The sequence below is a fragment of the Penaeus monodon genome, chromosome 16 (genome assembly GCF_015228065.2).
Source record: "Penaeus monodon isolate SGIC_2016 chromosome 16, NSTDA_Pmon_1, whole genome shotgun sequence".
Lineage (NCBI taxonomy): Eukaryota > Metazoa > Arthropoda > Malacostraca > Decapoda > Penaeidae > Penaeus > Penaeus monodon.
The window spans coordinates 7,634,139-7,639,834 of record NC_051401.1 but is presented as its reverse complement, the minus strand read 5'-3'; positions in this window follow the sequence as shown (position 1 = coordinate 7,639,834).

The following is a 5,696-nucleotide window of genomic DNA, read 5'->3' as shown; positions in this document are numbered from 1 at the left end:
GGCGTTTTGTACTTGATACCCCCAACAGTGCTCGGGAGGATGAGCACATCTCTACAATAAAGAAATGTGATGGCAGTTTGATTCACAGCAGCTCTGGAGAGACTTAACTTGGTTCAACGTTCCAGGATGGAGTGAGCTTGCTTATACTGGTAATTGTTACCGAGAGCGACGCACCCTCTCAGAGACTTAAGTTCCAATATCGGATTTTTTTTTATATCTTTCAACCAAACGATCTTGGGGATGTGTGGAGAACCGGGGGTTGAAGGGGGGGGGGATAATGGATAGCACTGGGTGTCAATAGGAAGCTGCAGAAATCGAAGAAAGTGATTTTTGAAACGTTAAAAAGTCGATTTTTCGAAAACCCAATCCAAACTTTGCCCGACGAACAAGCACAAAAAGTCTTAAGATCGGATATCAAAACTCTACGGACCAACGCGCTTATTTTCGGAAAACTACGGGAATACAACCCGTCGTTCGGTAAAAATCTACGGGGTTTCACATAATCCACATCCCCGTGGTAATCGTACAATGCGTCCTAACCAATAAACCGACCTAACCTTAACTCTGTGGGATTTATACACTACGATCTATATATTCCCTAGATGGGGGCTCTGCCCCCTGGACCCCTTGTGGTAATATACGCCTAGACCAGGGGCAACGACCCCTGAACCCCTGTGGTAATATATACACCTATACGGACCCCTATTTCTTAGCACTTCGTGCCAAGAGACATCTATTTCAATAAAAAAAAAGTGCCACGTTGCCACGTACCGTCAGTGTGGGGGGGTACAGACGAGCAGCGGCGAGGAGGAACTGATGGAATCTTTTATTTTCTTGTGTGTGTGCCATCATAAAGATGGCCCTCGCCAAATACCCAATGAAATTATATTTCCTCCGGCCGAAGCGGGGCACTTAGGCTGTTGCCTTCCTCCATTTACGCTCGATCGTATTTGTGTGCGCCCTAGTGTCAGGGTCAACAAAACTATGAATCACAGTTAAATGTTGATGGCCCTCTTTTTCAAGACAGTTCTATGCCTTTCAACAATCATTAATGACTGTTGTCCCTGGATGGATACGCTCTTTAATGGCTTTAAGCAAAGTAAGAGTCACGCGTCTGCACAGGTACGAAAATGAATTTCCTACTTTTGCGGCATACTCCAAAAACCCACTGACCTTCAATGAGTCGACCAACGTTATATTTTCTTTTACCAAATTTACTTTCATTAATTTCAACAATTTCCCCTGGCCCTCCTATCTGGTCTGACTCATTAATTAAACACCAAGAAATTAAAACCTCCCGACAGAAGCTTGCCCAATCACAAATAGTCTTGTTTGGAAGCAAAGTCGCTCCATGCAGATTCGTAGGAAAAGGCCTCTCTTGCATATAAATTGACGAATTTTAAATTAGTCTTAAAATCGAGCTTACTGATATCCAACCAGGTGTTCTTAAAAAGTGATTTCTTGAAATTGCATCTGTTCTATTTTGATTTGTCGCACAGAAAATAATGTTCGTTATCCAGACGGCAGTCTTGAGCGCACTTGGGACATGTATAATCTTTTAGGATTAAGTTGTGCGACCGGCACAGATCGAGCAAGAGGTGATCGAGAGTATTGTTCCGATATATGATCTAATTACGGTAAACAAGCTGTAGTATTGTTAAATTAAGAATTAATAATAGAAATGATAAAAAAAACTACAAAAAACCGCAACTACATTCGAGAAAGCAACCAAAGATATGTAGTAGCACAAAAAAAAAAAAAACTAAAGGAAAGGTTAAAAATAAAAAAATCGGAAATGAATTCCATGGTTGTCAACAGAAAACGCGATCATCATAGAAAATGGATATATAGAAAATGAATAAAATGGAGCTATGGAAAACGAGACCTTATGAACTCTGCCATCATGATGGTGTTGTGGACTTGGTCTCTGAGCGGTGACATGCAGAACCTATTTCCCTCATTTTCCGGGAAACATAAGGCCGCTGCAGTTATTTATATTGTTTCCTACATTTATTTTTTATGCTCTGCAAGATGGCAGTGTCCATTTTTCTTTATCAGTGCGTCACTCTCGGTAACTTATACTCGTACTAATATGTTTGACTTTTGAGAACATTCTAAATCTCTTATAATCCTAATTTTAGATTAGTCTCCACCTTTGTCAGGTAACAGTACTTTCGCATAACCCGATCGCGACGATTTTGGTATCAATGGATTCCTCTCACCCTCTAGTGCAACCCTCTAGTGCACATATATATCAAGGAATCCAACTAAACTTCCAGATTCTTGACACCGATAGTAGGGTGGACATGAAAGGTACCAGGAAAGTTGAGTGGTAAACCATACTGCTCAAATGCAGGGGCTGTTCTGCCCTGCAACCTCTAATTGGGGTTGCCCCCCCCCCCCAAGCCCCACCCAGTTTCCCTGAGAGGGGGATTGGGGCGGAACCCCCCCAATGGGGTCGAAGGGGCACATTCCGTGCACTAGGCAAAATAATAACATTCTGTGTATATTCATATATTATCCCGCAATTTCCCTGTTACCGGGCCAAGATTATCGTTAAAGGGGGTAGGGGAATGTCTACGGCATATCAATGTACTACTTAGAGTGAGAGGAATCCACCGATGCTAAAATCGTCACGATCAGCCATGTGAAGGTATTCTGAAAAATTACCCTTCGACATAAATTCCATTAGCATAATGAAATGAACAAATTCAGGTAAATTCATTCTAACCATGAATTATTTAAATTTCTTTAATGTTTGTTATGTCGGTGTTAAGGGTTATAAGATTAGTATATAATCATGTTAATAGGTAATTTCATAATGTATTTTTAACTCTTTTTAAATTGGGCATAACATTTTTCTCAATGTAAATACTTTGCAAATGATTTTTGTTCCCATCGTACATACTGCTCTCAGCTTGATGATATATCTGCTAGGTAGGAGGCCCTATAGGTATGGAGCTATGGTTCACTGGCATATTATGCGCACCAGTTTCTGCCCATTACCGCGGGTTGGGGTAATGAGTATCTCCGGGGATGCAGTCCTTGCAAGTCTGCCTCTCCGAGAGACCTATTGTCGGGAGGGTAGGCTTTACCATCCAGTAGGCAAGTTGGGCTGTAGTGTAAGAGGGAATTACAAGGCCACAATTAAGGAGCTGGCAAAACCTACCTGTCTGCAATCTACTGGCCACAATTGGGGAGCTGGCAAAACCTACCTGTCTGCAACCTAGTGGCCGCAACGCAGTGCGAGGGTACAAGGAAAAGTCTCTGTACCTTCACACTGTTAGTATCTTACCAACTGATGCCAGGAACTTAACCCCTGCCCACCTTAATTTAGAGATATGATGGGAAGGCTGTTAGAGGTATTACTCGAATTGATTGCCTGATAACCGTAACGGGAGGCAAAATAATCCAAGACCTACTGGTATGTGGGCAGGCCTTGGCTTCGTACCTACTCCAGCCCCTCAGACCACTGATAGTAACACTAAATGATAGCATAGCAATCTAAAAGTGTACTTAGACCTTTATGTCTGAAGAAAACCAGTAGATGAACAGACTTTCAATTTGCTGGTGGCAAGTGGGGCAGGGTGTGGGACCTGCTGAGAAAGGGTGTCTGTCAAGATGTGGTTGGGGATCCGGGGTTACCCATCCCAACTGTCTCATGTGGGCTGAGCCTGACTTCTCAAAGTTCATTGTGTACAGCTCCTTGCAGTACTAACCCCATTAATTGATATGTAAGTGCATTAAAATGATAAATATATAGATCATATGTATTGTGTACTCGTATGTCTATCCTGTTTACTATTTAATATATTTGTCTGCCATTACTCTAAAGCCATAGCGTCACTGAAACCACATGTTTTTATTATTACCTTCATTGTCCACGCCAAAAAAAAAAAGTCCCAAACAATTTTCAATAAACACGTAAAACAAACATACAACACAAACCATGCAAAATAAAACGCATAAGACAAACACGCAAAAAAGTAGTCAAATAGCACGCTAATCAAGCCCGCAAAACAAACGGGCAAAACAGGTAAAGCAAAATGGAAGTGGATAAAAAAATCGCAAAACCCTCTCAAAAATAGCAAACAAAACGGAAAAAATAAAATCGTTAAAAAAAATCAGGCTGGTGAATAAGAAAAGGCCAGACAAAAGTTGGTAAGAACAAAAAAAGTTATGAAAAAAAACGAAAATCCGTTCCCAGTCAACCTCAAAAGGTGTTAGGAATATAAACATTGAGAAATCCTCCCGACGGACCCATAGACAGCGCAGAAAGTTAGATGATCCCTCAACGAATATAGGGGGTGTGTTCATGTCAAACTTTTGGGAAGCTTAGATATCTTCAGTTTAACTTGTAAATTTATAAATAGTTGTTTTGAAGGGATTTTATTGTTCATGTGAACATTACGGTTTCGACTAGGACGCTTGGTGATCTTTGAATGGCAGTTTAAGAACCGTAGGAACATAATTATGTAAAACAAGTGCAGTGCACGCGTTGAGACAGGGAGCAGATAGAGGAAGGAGAGTGAGTGAAAGAGTGAAAAAGAGAGGAGAGAGAGAGGACGGGAAGAGAATGTGAGAGGAGAGAAAGAAAAAGAGGGAAAGATGGAGAGGAGAGGGAAAGAGAAACTTACGTGCCAGCACTAATTGCATAACACCGTACAATGTAAATCATGTTAAATATATTCTTCAGCCATGAAAAAACCCATTTAACTGGTGAAATACATAAAGGTAACATTTAGTCAGATCTCAATCTTGCCAAAATTAATTCTTTAGTATCATATAACATTCGTCAAAAGGTGAATTAAATCTGAAAAGTAGTTTTAACGGAAACCACGCTTGAAATGCGCCCGGCCTCTAGATCAAATTTGAATCCCAGAAAAGAGCGGGAACACTTGGTGACGTCACAGTAGGTTATAGGCCATTGCTGCCAACATGGCTGACGCGGAACCAACAAATAACTGAGAGAGATCATGTTAAAACAGTAAGTGAAATAAAAAGAAGGAAGGAAAGAAAGAGAATGAATGAAAACTAGACAACGTATGATAAAGAGTGCTCATGACTTCATCAAGATTTCCCGAAATTCGATTTTTGACGTGAGACGGCGACATTTCGTCAAAACTTACTTATCGTAACTTCACTTCTTTATCAAATTCACCATATATTGTGAAATAAGTTTTGAATAAAAAAAAATTATATAATAATAATAATAATAATAATAATAATAATAATAATAATAATAATAGTAAACCACATAATAAGGGTAAAAAACAGTGGGTACAAGACGAGTTATTAAAAACTTTATAAACATTTCTCGCCTATACAACTATTATGTATTTCCAGGATAGGAATCTTTTAATTTACGAGGGTGCTATGACGTCACGCGAAGACAGTTTTGAATATGACCCTCGACGTGTTTAGTTTTGCAATATCATTAATTGCTCGGTCGAAAATGTTGCAAAATGTACGTGGAGAGAATACCTGTTTGTCTGTCTCTCTACCTGTATCTCTAAAAACCTTATAAATGTGTAAATGAATAAATAAATAGATAAAATAGATAAACATGAACAAACAAATAAATAGAATATAGATAAACAAGTAAACAAATAAATAAATAAACAAATACAAGTAAAATAAATAAAATACATAAGATAAATAAAATAAGATAAATAAACAAATGGATAAATAAATAA